We start from the raw sequence: 17,057 nt of genomic DNA on the forward strand, positions 1-17,057 counted from the left end.
ACTTTGTTAGGCTATTGTTCTACGGGTTTGGTTTATATTTGACTGTTGGTAGAGACCATGAACTTCTTTGGTTATGTTATGCTTAATCCAAAGGATAACACCACATTTTACAATTACAATTTTCCTTCCTTCTCACTTTAAGATAGTGAAGATTAAATATATAAGGCACATATTTTTCAGAAACAGTGAATTCCAAACTATGAATGAAAATGATGAGGCAGGGGGACTGAAGATGAGGAACGGGAAGAGGGAGGAGGAACCACAGAAAGGAAATACATACAGAGGAGTATATAAAAGAAAAATGAGCAAGAATATCTCTCAGTCACAAAGGAAAAGGACACTCTTTAATGTTTAGACTTAAATAAAACAAAACAGCAACAGTGATAACGACAAAAAACAAATAAAATATCTAAGATGGAAATGATGGCTTTGTAATCCCTGTGGAGATGATTGGAGTTTAGTTTTACCTTCTCTCATTGTTTCTCCACATCTCCTGTGCCCACTACAGAAATAAACAGTGCATCTGCAGACAGCATTTTACACACAGAGCAATTTCTATGATAATTTTTTCTTGATTGCAATTTACTCTTTAAAAATGCAAATTGTATAATTACTGTCAAACAAATGTTCTTCGTGTGAAAAACAACCCAAAAGATGCATAAAAGTAAATAAATTTTGCAGAATAATGGGTTTACAGATGTAAATAAAATGAATATTCCAGTGTATTGCATCAAACCGATCTGTTATGCCAGAAAAATATACTAGCCTCAAAATTATTTAAGACTTGAACTCCCCAGGTTGCTGTTGATAACTTCCTCAGCCCTAAAACAAATCCTGAAAAACTGTTGCAGCATATGGAGCATACTTGGTTCTTTTCCTTTTGATAAATTGTGCTCTGGATCTGCAGCTATCTGAGCATAGTAAGAAAACATGAGGTAAGTCTGATCCATGATCATAGCCGGCTTCAAAAACAACTGAATATATGAAGTTAGTATAGCTTTTCTGTATATGATCCTACTCTATACTGTCACTACACATTGTTATCTTTACTATTTTATGATGGATTGGAAGAGGAACAATTAAATTTCTTAAAGCAGGCTGTTGTCATAAGTATATAATTTATATACTTCCCTGAGCACCTGCAATGTGGCGATACTAGTGCTCGTTGAATTATAAAGCTTAATGTCATCAGATCTTTTACACTCCCCACTTGAAAAGTCACATGGATATCTAAATTAGAGGTAAAAGCATTTAACATAAAGTTGATTAGGGGGGCACAGCCCAGGTAAGAATTCACAACCCTCTCATCCTGCAGCCGACATATGCACTTGTGATGTCTACGTCAGAATCAGCCCTAGTTAATAGTTGATCTTCTTGAGCACAGAAGTGAAGGAATTAATTGGTGTTTGCCTCTGTAACATCTATCTGAAAAATAGAAATACTAAGCCATTTAGTTGCCGAAGGCACAGAGGTGCCATGTAGAGTTGCATAAATGAACTCTGGAAGTTGATACATTACATGAATATAAACCATAATTGTTCGATGCTATTGTTTGCTCACTTCCATTATTTTCATGCATGTAGATTTAAGTATTACTCAGAGTATAAAACGAAAAATATTGGTTTTGAAATAAAACACAGATAACCAAATCCTGAATGTATTACTTAGAAGTTATGGGAACTACATTACGACTGAGAATAATTTATTTTCCCTCCAAAATAAGGATGGTAATTTATGTTTTATAGGATTATTGAAAAAGCCAGAAATGATGAAAGGAAAGCATCGTGACACCAAATAGTAGACACCAAAAGTGTGTCTATTATTAGTTTATGATCCAGGTTGATATGTGAGCATCAAATCCTTCCAGGAGATCTTGAATTCATTATCTATTTGCATACTGTTTTTCATGTAACATTGTCTATGCACTACATACAAAAAATGAGTAAGTTTAATCCCTTTCTCTACAATAGGTAATGTAATAACTGACTTCTAAGCATATTAAAGTAAACTCTTCAAATATTAAATCTTAAGAGAGTAGCTTGAATTTATGGTATAGTTTTAAGTATATGTTCAAGTGTAACTTACTTGATGTTGCATTTATGTGAAAATCTAAGGCCATAAGAGACTCTCATAAACTTTTTTTATTAGTTATTTTGTTTCTTTACATTTCAAATGTTATTGCCTTCCCAGTCTCCCCTCCAAAATAACCTCCATCCCACCCCCTCCCCCCTGCCTCCACAAGGGTGCTCCCCACCCACTCCAACCCCACTGCACTAGCATTTCCCTATGCTGGAGCATCGAACCTTCACAGGACCCAGGGCTTCTCCTTCCATTGAAGCCTGGCAAGACTATCCTCTGTAGCATATGCAGCTGGAGCCATAGGTCCCTTCATATGTATTCTTTGGTTCATGATTTAGTCCCTTGGAGCTCTGGATAGGTTTGTTTGGTTGATAATGTTCTTCCTGTGTGGTTGCAAACCCTTTCTCCTTCAGTCCTTCCCCTAACTCCTCCATTGGGGTTCCCATGCTCAGTCCAATGGTTGGCTGCTTAAATTTTGACTTACAAAGTTGTTGAAGGGAATCTTTAAGTGATCCCTTTATACCCATCATTTTATAGTGCTACAGATAAATTTGTTTTGCCAACTCTAGGTTTTAGTGCTTGGAAAACAAAGAGGATTCTCACAGGATTCTCAAAAAAAAAAACTTCTTTGGAAAGAGATACTGGATTCCATCTCCCAATTGTGGCAAAGTGATAGATTGTAGGATTTTCTTGCCATTCCTATGGAAAACATAGTTTAAAATGAATCATGCAAAGAACTTAACCTACATTGTCTACAGAAGATAGAGTTTGGAAGGAAACAAATCCTGAAGCTTGCATTGTGACATGCTACACAGAGTCAAAGAATAAAAAAATGTTTTCTCTATATCAGATAGGGATAATCTATGTAAGAATCAGCTAAGGTCTGTGTTATATTCTGTCCCTGATAGTCGCCAAGTAAGCAATGGAAACTTTCCAAGATAGCTGAAGCTAGTTTCTTCTTCAGAGGAAGAAGCTCAAAGTCATGTGGGGGTATAACCAGAACTCATCAAGGAGACTGTCTGGAAATATAAGTCCAAGAAACCATGTAATAATGCTTCCAAACCCTGTGTACCCTTGGGTCTACTGGCAATATAAATTGTTAAATGCCTTTATCCCTTAAGCAGGCTTTTATTCTATTGTACTTTTTGTAGAAAAGCAGGTCATTATTTCTGCATTATTTAATCCATAATATTGGCAGAAGAATCTGGAAATGTTGGGATGACCTTCAAAAGGTATCTTCAAACATAGCTTTTGGGCACTAGATATAGCAAGTGTACTCTTGAATATTTTGATGGAAAAGAGAGAATAAATTAATAGAATGTAACCTGACTGAATTTTATCAAAGTACAGTGAAATATATGTGAAAAAGTACATAATGGCCCCTATTTATGTAACCTGCAATTGTAAGTTTTCAAGCATGTTATTTTTCCAGTATAGTGAATATTTAAAACATGGTTTAAGTCAGAGAAATTGCTCCTGATAACAAGTCTGCCCACATATCAATCAAGGTCCTGTCATTCATTCATCCATGGTTCAATTAGAATAGCATGGCACTGATTTATATCAAATATGCAATTTTGTGTACAATTCAAGTATCAGCTAACTGTTAAGAGATCATGGGGAGAACTACACAATGATGCTACTGCCTCTGTCCCTACTCTTATATCTGGATGGGTGCAGATGAACTAGGTGAGCATGTGGAGTAGGGTAGAACAAGGGTTTCCTTGTTGATATGCTGGAACAAACAGGGACAAACTAATTTCTGTCCCCATGATGCTCTTATTCAATGCCTCTTGCATTCCCTTCCTCCCATTTGGGCACAGTAGACTCGCCATTGTCTATAACCACAAGCCAGAATAGATACTGCACTATGGCTCAGTAAAACCTGCTAAGATCCAATTTGACATGACGGAATCAGCAGTCAAAAATGTACTCCAAAAGAATCATATGGTTATAGATCAAGGTAGTAATCAAACCAGCATGAGGAACAATAAAATTATCTACACATTTATTCTCTATTTTGTGCCTCACAATATGTTCTCCTTGGGCTCATTCTAATACAGAGCTATAGTGGAAGTCATTTTCTAAAATATAATTGGAATTTAACTAAAGAGGCCAGAGATAAAACTCTATTAATAGGTAGATAGATAGATAGATGGATAGATAGATAGATAGATAGATAGATAGATGATAGATAGATAGATAGAACTTTCTTTGAATTTTTTTATGGATTTTAGACATTAGAACATATGACATAAATATTAAATATTTAGAATCTTCTTAAAAGGAGATTATCACCTGTGCTAACATTTGCTTATGAGATATATGGCCCTTGCAGATGATCTACTAATTACCTATCAACCATCACCAATAACATGTGTCATTTAAGATTGATAAGGACTGTCTATCCCCACACTCCCATATTTTCTAGCATACATTCTCACAATGATGATATGTGAAAGTAAGCCTTTAGAGGTATTTAGGTTTAGAGATGTCCATGATTGTATAGTTCTCATGTTGATCATGGTTCAGTGCCCTTCTAAGGTGATAAAAAACACCAAGCAATTTTTTTCCTCCCTGCCACACCATTCATCCTCTCTTTACTTCCCTCTTTCTTTCTCCCTGTACTTCTCTCTGAGAAACACCTTTCCATCCATTAATACATCAATTTTATGGCATTTTTATACAATTAAAACTACTACCAGGTTCTTTTATGTTTACAGCTCCTTCAGCCTAGATTTTGAAATTTTGGGAGTATCTGAGATGAGTTTACAGTTGATAACAAAAATGGCATTAATTTCAAGAAGGTTCTCAAGGCCAAGAATTTTTCACTTATGCTCAGCCTTACCCTGGGTATATTTTGAAAATAAAGGGAAGCTTGGCCAAAGCTAGAATAGCAAAGCTAGAATGTAAGTTGAATGTAATGTCAGAGTCTCCAATGGTGTAGTTCAGGAAACAAAATTTTGTAAAGAGGTTAGGGAAACAATCATAGTTGTAAAAGAGTAAAAGCTACCTATATCTTACAGAGCAAGGCAGTAAGCAGGTGAACCAAAGCCAGGGAAAATGTGGTGAACTATCAGTTTTACCTTCTTGCCACTATTATCACGAAGCCAGTCTGGCCATTCCTGTGGCCATTGGATGACTGTCTTTGCTGCATTTAAACATAACAGAATCCAGAAGTCGAGATTTATTTGTCACAGTTCTTGGTTGGTGGAATACCAAGCTTTCCCATATTTAGTAGAAATATGCTCACGCTGATGTTCACGTTCATACTCAACATCCCCAGGCAGTCGGGTTGCCAAGACTGTTCTGGAAATCTTGCAAACAAGTCTCTGTGGTATTTTAGTACTTCTGCTTCCAATATTGGCTGAAAAACCACTAAATAGAGATCTGATCATTATACTGTGGCAGAGCATCTAAGATTGTTGTATCTGCGACTAGGCATGCTCTGGAGATAGGAATGCATCCCTATGCCCAGCAAGGCACCAGTTCCAGATAATTAAATTGTAGCTAAAGGGCATATCAAAGAAATGATAATATCAAAGAATTGGGAGTCCCCCAACTTCATCCATTAAGACTATTTAGTAAAGAATATTATGTATGATAGTGTGGAAGAGATGATATCTTAGGCCCTTCTTGAGTGACCTTGTATTTACTATAAATAATAAACTTTTTTTGCTTATATTAGAAACTCCCAAATCACCATGACTTGAGATAGTAGGACAGATTTTCAAGAACTAAGAAGCCATAGAATACTAGAGAATGGGCTCTAAAATGTCATAAAAATTTAAAATGCCAATTGCTTAAAGATCGAGAACTAAACAAACCGTTTAATTTGGATTTTTTGCTGTGAAAAGATACCATGACCATGGTAAGTCTTATAAAACAAAACATTTAATTGGGGCTGGCTTACACTCTCAGAGATTTAGTCCATCATCATGTGTGGGAAGCATGGCATCATACGGGGAGATAACAGTGCTGGAATAAGAGCTCAGAGTTCTACATCTTGACCCCACATATTCAGCAGAAGAAGACTGTATCACTGGCTAGACGTGAGAATATGAGACCTCAGTTTATTGCCATAATGAAACACTTCCTGCAACAAAGCTACATATCCAAATAGTGCCACTTCTTATGGGACAAGCATTCCGGCATATAAGCTTATAGAAACCATTCCTAGTTAACCATAACACAAACAACACATTATGATCTGCAGAAAATGTTACTGAGGTCTATTCTCTTTAGGGTAGAAAAGCTTAGATGATTGGTAAAAAACCCACAGGTCTTCCTGCCATCTTCTGTTGATTCCAAGACATTATTCCACTACACAGATGCCTGGTTAGATGCCATTTGGGAATTTCAGTATTCAGTGACAGAAGTCCTAGAAGGTAAACAGATAAAGTCACACACAGAGCAGTTGTGCTTTACAAAATAAAAGGACCCATGTTATAACATAGGTTTTCTCTCTAGAGGCCACTGGCCTACAGTCCCATTTGCCAGCTTTGGCATTTATGAACCTCTGTTACATAGTAGCTCCTGCCAGAATTAATTTTCTTATAGAAAGCAAGCCAAACTCATTATTATTTATTCAGTTGCCAATATCATTTGTTTTTACTTTTGCATGAGTCAGTCCACCAAATGCAAAGTTCTCTCTGGAGCTTTCTGGTCCTAAGTCTATCTGGGTTTTGTAGCTGCTCCCATTGTTATTGTTTTAGTTTTATTTCTCCTCCCATCCAACTTGAACCACAAACTTAGCCCAAAATCACAATCATATGTCATAATCACCTCAGGATACCATGGTATAAGACTCCAGGATGTGTGACTTAAATACTACCTCTGTCTTCACAATTCTAGATACTTGAAAAGCTAAGCTCAAGTAAACAATGCTTGTTTTGATGAGAAACGTTTGGTTGGTTTGCAATCTATTGCCTTCTGTTGTCACATGGTCAGATAGTTATAAAAAAATGGGTAGGGAGAGAAAGATCTCTTAAGTCTCTCTTAGACCCACCCTCTTAATTTTAATGTATAGACATTAATAATGTTGCATCAAATCCACACCTTGAAAACTATCTGATTTCAACTGCCTCCCCAAATCTCCATCTCACAATATAATTATAGTAGCAGGAGAGTTTCAGCATACAAATTTAAGACAATTCATTCCACAGCACATGACAAATCAACCTCTAAGTTCCAAGATTTCTGTTTTGAATATTAAGAAAATGGCATGTTCAAATTATACTGATTTAAAATATAATAGATATACAACATACTTGGGCCTTCTCCTACTTAAAAACTTATTTGTAATTTTCCTGGACTTACCTGTGGCCACAGGCCAGCTGTTGTTGCTGGTTCTGTTGTTGTAATTGGTGCCTACAGACATATACTTGTCAAGATCAGGCCCTTGTATATGAGTAGAAGACTTCTGCTTTTACTTGAAATTCTTTACTGCATTTCTATTATTACTGTAAACATCTCAGCATCATTAAGTTGTGGATAGGAACACATAGACACCAATATATAGATGATGACCTTTATATCACCTATGTCCATGACTTAATCCTCTCCTCGTATATAAAATCTAGAACCCTACCACAGACTAGAATAAATATCATTAGGCATGCTTAAATATTGTAAGGTATAGTTGTTGCAGATGGTCTCCTCTGGTCATTTGACTTTGTTTTTCCATCCTACTTCCTGCTGCTCTCAGCAAACTGCTAGATCAACAGTTCTTCCCTGCAATGTGAGTAAAAGTGGTATCTATTAATTGTGTGGAGATGCTTGTGAGCAATTTAAAAACCAGTGCTCTGTTAGCTTGGAACCTCAGCTCAGCATATAAACATAAAGCTATTTTATATTTCTAATAATTGTAATACACTGTACCCTGTTGTTCCTTTCACCTTTTCTAATGAGACTCCTGTGTTGCCTAATAGAGCAATTCCTTTCTGATTTCTAAGTCATGCATGGTCTCACATAATCTCCATCACAATTCTCTATGGACTCTGAAATGTTCTCAAGGTCACCAGGCTAGGAAGTGATGGAGCCAGAGTTTGGACTCGTGCAGAATGTCTCTAGAAACTGTATTTATCCACTGTATAAAATGACCTTGACCCAAGGAGAATGGTGGAGCCATGTGTGTGGCCAGTTTTTATAGAGTAGCTCATCCTCCTGCCCCCATCTTCTTCGAATGACACACCACCTTTAATGTTCCAGGTCATCTGTCAGCATCTATTTTCCACTTTTGTTGAAAAACATTGCATCCATTACAAAAGGATGTTAAGAGGTCAGTATTCTGCCCAGTGGATTCAATGCACCCAGAATAAGCACATTACAAATCCTTTAAATCTATGGATATTTATGCTATTTTAAGATATGATTGTTCGGGGAGAAAATATCTGTGAAGTTGCTCCAAGCATAAAATATTCAGGAAACTTAATGTCTGCATTTGAATCTTAAATATAAGCAAACTTAAGAAATAGCCAACTATTTACTGCATTCATATGGGACAACAAGAATTATGTTTCATTTAAATATTTGCTAAAAATTTTAGGCCTCTAGAAGAGTCTCAATTCTAAAAATAATAGAAATAATGTGTTTGGGAATCCTGGCATGCTCAAAATGAATGGAATGCCTCTTTTTTGGAATGGTAAAAGAGAAAGAAAGGATGAAAGATGAGTTGCAAATGGGATCTTGATTTAACTTTCTCAGAGTCTGTCTTATTCATACAGATTCCTTGAAGATTTGATATTCTCCTTGCCGAAAAGAATCATGCAATTATAAAAAGAACAGACTGTCAAAAGATGTGACATAGGTAAAAACACAAAGTTGAACTCTGATAGCAGCTCCTAACATCTGGGTGGCATTTTTAGCCATTAGTGGGCTATAACAACCACCTCTGTATGAAAAGTAAGGCAAGGAAGCCTAATATGATAGGACATGATGTTAAGGACTTGCAAGATAGTCAACTTCTAAGCAAACTGGGAGGGAATCATCTTGTAGGACATGCATGGAAAGCAATTAAATGTTCCCCTCATTGTGCCCAACCAGTTACACCATAACATACAGACCAGAGCTCAATGTTCACACTCACACCTCACTCTCAGTGCCAACCACATACAAGAAAGTGCTTGGAACAGTGTCCAGATCAGAGTGACTACTATGCAAATTTTTGAAAAAAGTAAGTAGCAGAAAGACTGATAACAACTTTGTATTAATTCTCATTAAATGTACAGGCTCACATACTAGCTTTATAAAAGGTCACATCAATCTTTTAATAATGTCTTAGTGTTGTGCTAAATCCATACACAGTAACCAATCTACTCTGAGGATTGAGAATGCTACAATGGATAAATTAGCCATCTTATTGGAATTCTACTGATAAGCAGGGACACAAAACCTGTAGGATATTTACTCTCCATGATTGTTGTACCCTTTCTGAATTGCTCACTCTGAGATTTCCAAAGATGCTATAGTGTCTTCTCGCTTTAGATAATTTGTTTAATATCTCTATTATTTCTGAATGGTCCACTCTTCTTTCAACAAATCAAGCTGTATTTCTTTTGTTTTGTGTCTCCTTTGGTTTATTTTAATCAATTATATGTACAAAAGATATACAATAAGTCATAGTAATTATTATAATAGGAAATCATCCTAAATTGCTCTTTTGTGACAAAGTTAATTCCTCCATCAAAGTTCAGTTATTTTAGAATGATCTCTTTCAATGTAATGCCTATTTTTGCTGATGTAAACTCTGAATAAATTTGGTATTATTTCTATTCTTGTCAGTCACATGAAAAGAAGCTGAAGATATATTAGATGAAAGGATTGAAAATGTACAGGACCAAGCAGTGATATTTTAGGAGTGACCATTCCTAGCTATGGGACCCAAGACAATCAAACCACAAGATGAAACCCCATTCCCTGATTGTTTAAGGAGATTTCAATACTATATACAATTCACTGGTTGGAAAGCAATCAGTTCATCCATATTTCCAGTGTTTTTGATTTGCTTACTTGGCCACCCACTTACTGATGAAAAATATGTCAGCAGAGAATGAAACAAAACCCACTGAATAATTTCAGGATTAATAATTTGAGCTGCAAATACCACATGTGCACAAAGAAATGAATTCTTCATACAGGTGAAGAACTTCATTTTGACACACTGGAGATTAGGTGGTGAGCAATTTGGAGGAAATAAAGAAGTCCTTCAGGACTGATTAAATCATTTAGCAACAATTATAACCAAATCTACAGAGACAGAAAATACATTAGCAATTGCCTGAGGCTAGCAGGTAGTATTATGAGAAGTGATTGCTAATGGGCAATATACTGCTTTGGGAGAATGGGTATAAATGTTCTGCAATTAGATAATGATGATGACAAAACTCTATTCTGCCAATCACAGAAATTAAAATTTAGGAACATTAATTTTAGAGTTCAAACACATATGTATGTGTGTACTAAGTAAATATATTCCATATATATTGTAAATAAGGACTTCATCCATTTCACAGACACCACCATTATTTTTAACCAGCTCTTCATACAAAATTAATTCCTAAAAGACCAACAAGCCCTTGTAAAAACCAAGGCTTTCATTGTGAGTTGTAGTGGCTTTCTGATACGCTGCAGCCTGATTGCAAGATTCAAAGCCCTTTGTATAGGGTGAAAGCTTTCCTTCGTTTGCATTGCAGCCATGAAAATGATGAATCATCAATGTTGTTTGATAAATGAGAATGTTAGCACAATGTCTAATGTGGTACACTAAATGATAAATCAACAAGTCAAACTTGAGTCTCTGACTGTGTAACCTCCTTTCTCTTCATCTCTTGCTTGCAGAAAAATGAGGTTCTAGTTGCTCCTAAAACCCAACAGGACACCTTGATCATCACTTCCCCAAATGTCCTTTCATATCCTTTCCTTTTTCATTCTGTTTCAGATATTTTTCTGAGATATTTTCTATTGTAAAATATGCTTGTATTGTACATTTTACCAACAGTTCCCAACATAGATCTTCCAATGTAAACCTACACTTTCTCCACTAGTAATTCACACACACACACACACACACACACACACACTACACTGGTTTCCATAGTTTTTTTTAAGTTGTGGTACATTAAACAGATTAAATTGCCACAATCTATTTTTGTTAATGTGCCTTTTAATCATATTTTCTGCTTTGGCAAAATTCATCTGACCTTCTCAACTACATTTTCACATAAGTAATTAGAAAGAATACAATAGGTTGGAGTTCATATATATATATATATATATATATATATATATATACTTTTATCTTTATAAGTAGTTTCTCTATCAAAAATTATCATTTGAGTCTGAAGTATATTTTCTTATTTGAACATGGAGATAAAATCTGGTAGATGGAAAGGAAAGAAAAATGTATTTAAGAATTTTACTTCTAGGAATTAAACCTTATAGTATTGCCCCAAACCTACAAATTCAAACCATGTAATATTTAATCTCCTCTCCTGACCAGATAACGTACATGAATTTCCTAGGTCTGGGGAAATGAATCAACCTGATCTTCCCCTTCCACTCCCCCAGGTCCCATATCCAGTGACTAGGTCTGGAGTTCCCACTACTGCTTGTGTAACCACTAACCTTTAAGCTTCCACTGAGATCCACTTTACTTTTACTTGCCCATGAGAGATGGGAAGATAAGTATGTCAATAAAATGCTTTTCTTGCAAACACAAGGACCAGAGTTCCATCTCATGAGCCTCCATTTAGAAAGCTAGATATATACGTTTAAAATTTCTGTGTCTGGGAGACAGAGACAGGAGAATCCCAAGATTACATTGGCTAGACAGCTTAGCTTTCTCTGTGAGTTCTGGAAGAGTGAGAAGCTTGTGGATAGGTAGATAAATAGATAGATAAATAGATAGTACAGTCTGAAGAATATCTAGGGTTTTCCTTTTATATCTACACACACATACACATATACACAAACATATAAATATGTATGTATATATGTATATATGTATATATACATGCATGTGTATATGTATATGTTCTAATATTTCATATGCCCATATATGTTCTCATATATATCATATTTATATTTGATAAATGCACACACATAAACAGATTTTCCATTCCATTCTTTTCTTTTATTTTAATCTCTGGGTTGTTTTTGTTTCTTTTCCAAGAGGTATAATGAGTACTTAAACTTTGGGATGCAAAAACTAAACCCCTTTCACAACACAAAATCTAGTTCTAAGTAATAATTTTAAAGATATGCTCTATATTGTGAGAGCTGACAGAACTCTTCAAGTCTTAAAACGTCTAGGTTGCTCTTATGAAGAGGCAAATTAGATCATCCGGTGATGGAGTTTTAAAGGTGTAAATCTCCAATAACTTTAATGTGTAACAGTTTAAAAGGCTATTCTGGAGATGATCTAGGTATATAATTAAAACTTAAAATAAATTCCAAATAAATTGCCCACAAAGTTAACATGCCTCCTTTCTAATCAAAGAGCTATTTTCTGCTGCAACAAGAATTATTTCAAATAAATTTAAAAGCGATTGCAGACGAAATGACTACTTAGCAGATTGCAACTGAAAACGGCATCGGCACATGCTTCGGAAGCGAAGAGCAATGGAAATCAAATTTAAAACCCCAAGGGGAGGAAATCACTAGGGTCAATGAAAGTTTGCAGCCAGGGGAAATTATGTCACATATTTACATTATTATTTAATTGTATGTTAAACAGGATTTGTAAAATGAACTACAAATCCAAATACCCCCACGGAGGCAGAGTGCTAAAATCCTTCATCTGTGGTTGACAGGGATTAGAGACCCTGAAAGTCCACTTCTCCTTTTACCATGTCAAATTGTAAGAGGAAAAATAAAATGCTGATTTGAGTCCCTAATGAAAGGTAACTGTACAGTTATTGGAAATACGCCTTCCCTGAAAGGCAGATCTTATTACTGTTCAGAGCTGGACCCGCGTCTTCCTACCTATAGATTTTGATGGCAAGAGGACTGTTTACTTTCATCTGCTTTTCATTTGAAAAATCCCATCTGTGCTGAGCCCGAAAGAATTGTAAAAATACTAAAGTTACAAGCGTTTAAGTAAGGTGAACAGAATTTCCTGGGTTTACTTTGCTGAAACGATGTTTAAAGAAGATTTGGCGATGTAGGCTGTGAGACCACTATAATATACCTGCTACAACTAATTATGTGTCTGAGACAAGATGCAAAGCAGAGCCTCAACCCCTGAAGAGTGGGGGAAATGTCCCTTGCAGCAATGTGCATTTATACCAAGCATGCACAGTTTCAAAAGCGAATGCATTATACTTAAACTAATTATGCAAACCTTTGTGCAATAGCACCATTTATTTGCTATTTCATAGTGTAAGTCAAATACTTATTGCTATACATAAAGAAAGATCGATACGGTGGAATGAAGAAAAGAATGTTTCTGAATTTCAGAAGATCCACAAGTAAGTCAAATCATTTAGAAAGCCCCCTTCCCGTATTTTTGTATACTCCAAAAGAATTGAGCAAGCTGTGGAAAGTGAAGCCTGACTAGATCTTCTGGCCTCAGCAGATAAATCATTCCTCAAAGGAAAAAGGTTAAAAATAGGTAAATAAAAACTAAGAAGTGTCAGTTACATGTAAACATTTTTTTAAAAAATACCATTAAGTTAGACATTATAATAGTAAAATTAAGCCGTTTGATCAAAATTAAAACCAAGGCAAGTCATACATCATGTCATATTCCTCAGCTTTACCCTGAAGAGGGAATTTTTAGGCAAAGAAGGGATTTGGGACTAGTACTAGAAAGGAATCTGAAGTTATGTCTGACATGCTTATTCAATTGTTCAAAAAATGTCCCGTGTAGCCTCCTGGCTTTTGATCAGAGTCAGGTTGGTCATTCCCATGATAAAGATCAAAACTGCTGTTTCTCGGTTAGGCAGTTGATGTTAGACCATTTTAACTAGTTATTTTTAGGCCCTGTTAAGCCTGGCAAGTGTGATTCCTTGATTCTCTTATCCATGTAAACATAAAATATTTCTAACAGAGGGGCTGAATGCAATTGCTCAGAGGTTAGAACATATTTTTTTTTATTTTCTTGCTGAAGACTTGTGTTCAAGTCCCAGCATCTATAAAGTGTTTTAGAATTGTATTTATCTCCAGCTTCAAGAGACCAGACATATCCACGTACTTTTTTCTTAATGGTCACAATTCAACTGTGCCAAAGTAAAATTTGTTAAATTTCCAATTCTGATAAATAAAGATAGTAGTATTTTTACATTAGGCATTTCTAATGACATGTGTCTTAAAAAACTTATTGAATATTTTTCTTATTATATAATAGTCTGTTTTCTGCTAACACATAAGAACCTGAGGACAAATATGATGTATATTTGTCTTGCATAAATATTTTGTACTAAGCAATGTATGAATGAATATTTGAGTAACAATAATTAGGCATTTATAATTTAATATGCTGAATTATAAGAACAATGAAATTATTTAAATATACATTCGAATCAGAATGCTAGCATTTTTATTATTATATAAATCATTTTATATTGATCCTTCATAATAGAGTGCTTTCCTCTTTCTTTAAATCTATGCTGGCATTTGTTGTTGAATTGTATTTTTTATTTTAGCTATTCTTACTAGGGTGAAATGAAATATTAAAATTGTTTTTCTAATTTACATTTTTCTAATGGCTAAAGTTTTTTTTAACATATTTACAGAATATTTCATAGGTATTTATGGGTTTTGTGAATTTTCTGTTTACTTTCTTGCCTCAAATTTTAATTTTAATTTGGGTTATTTGTTTTCCTGGTCTTCAGTTTTTTGAGTTATTTTTATATATGAGACACTCTCTACCATACCAGTAACTAGTAAAATCTTTTCCTCATTCTGTAGGCTGTGTGTGTGCTGTGTGTGTGTATGTGTATGTGTGTGTATAATGCGAATGTGTATGTATGTGTGTATGTGTGTGTGTATGTGTGTGTATGTGTGTGTATAATATGTATGTGTATGTATGTGTGTATGTGTGTGTATGTGTGTATATGTGTGTGTATGTGTCTGTGTGTGTATATGTGTGTGTCTGTGTGTGTCTGTGTGTCTGTGTGTGTCTGTGTGTCTGTGTGTGTATGTGTGTATGTGTGTGTACATGTGTGTGTCTGTGTGTATGTGTGTGTAAGTGTATGTATGTGTGTGTATGTGTGTATGTGTGTGTATGTGTGTGTATGTGTGTGTATGTGTGTATGTGTGTATGTGTATGTATGTGTGATGTGTGTATGTGTATGTATGTGTGTATGCATGTGTATGTGTCTGTATGTATGTGTGTATGTGTGTGTATGTGTGTATGTGTCTGTATGTATGTGTGTATGTGTGTGTATGTGTGTGTATGTGTGTGTATATGTGTGTATATGTGTGTGCATGTATGTGTGTATGTGTGTGTATGTGTGTATGTGTGTGTATGTGTGTGTATGTGTGTGTATGTGTATGTATGTGTGATGTGTGTATGTGTATGTATGTGTGTATGCGTGTGTATGCGTGTGTATGTGTGTGTATGTGTGTGTATGTGTGTATGTGTGTGTATGTGTGTGTGTATATGTGTGTGCATGTATATGTGTGTGTATGTGCTTTTAATTTTATGTGCTCCTTCTCATATACCAAATGTTGACATTAATACTTGTTCTGCCCTGTTCCTGTTCTGAAAATGCTTTCCTGTGCTTGTAATTTGAAGCCTATCCCTTACTTTCTTTTCTAACCGTTCTAGTCAGATCTTATGTTGATGTTTCTGATTTATTTATAGTTTATTTATGTGCAGGTTGAGAGATATGGACAGAGTTTCTTTTGTCTATATATAGCTATCAAGATTGACCAGCACCATTTGTTGAGTATACTATTTTTCCCCCCTGGTGTATATTTCTGGTTTATTTATCAGAACTCTAAGCAGAGATTTTAAGTTTACAGGAAAAATAAAATGAAACTGATACTTTATTGAAGTTCCAAATTTTCCATCCCTGGAGTCCATGACACCAATGATTAGAGTTGGAGGAGGGAGCTTCTTGACCTTTTATTAGGGAATCTAAATGAACATAAGGATTTGCAAAAGTAGTTACAAAGCTTTCCTTTCCTCCGAGTGAAGATAGATGAAGCTAAACACACTCCAAAATGCTCTTCCCACAATGCATCTGGTTTTAATCATGTGGATGCCCAATCCTAAACAGGCATAAGATGGTCAATTGAATATTGTCCACAAAAGCTCTCTTAAAGGACACATGAATTTAACATGTTTATACCCGGGTCAGTCCTGACCCATGCCCCTACTATCATAGCAAGAGACAATTGGAGTAAGATTGAATAAAATCCTTTTTTCTGGATGATAAAGAGAAAAGAAACTTACTCTTTTGCATAGGATGTGTTTGCTAAATTGCTAACTATTTGAAGCTGCTAGGGACATTGTTTGGAGTGAAGTGGGTGTGCGTATTACAAGCATGCAAGCGCTTTAGGCTGCCAAACACATTGTTAGTCTGTGCACAGCACAAATCATGTGGAGTCTCGAGAGTTTTATTCTCTGGGCTTGCTTGCCTTGTGGATTCGGTCTCACTAACAGTATTTTCCATAAAAGTGGTTTACATATCACAATGCATGAACCCACATTGGCAAGTCATTGTCCCTCAAATCCCATACTATAGATGGGGACACATTCTGAATATTAAACACTTGTGGGTTAGATCTTAAGTGCAATGCCAGTTTGTATGTTAATAGTCTGATCTCCAAGGTGCTGCCGTTTGGAAATGATTGAATCTTCAAAGGTGACACCTACTCATAGGTTTCTCAGATATTTGTTGGTGGTCGCCTAAAGGGGATTGTAAAACATTATCTTTTCCCTCCTTTTCTCTTTTGCTTTCTGACAAGAATGTAAGTGGATTTGTGCTGCTACACAATCCCACCATAATATGGTTGGTGCCTTACTATGG

This window comes from Rattus norvegicus, chromosome 6 (assembly GCF_021556685.1).
Source record: "Rattus norvegicus strain SHRSP/BbbUtx chromosome 6, alternate assembly SHRSP_T2T, whole genome shotgun sequence".
In the NCBI taxonomy this organism is placed as follows: Eukaryota; Metazoa; Chordata; class Mammalia; order Rodentia; family Muridae; genus Rattus; species Rattus norvegicus.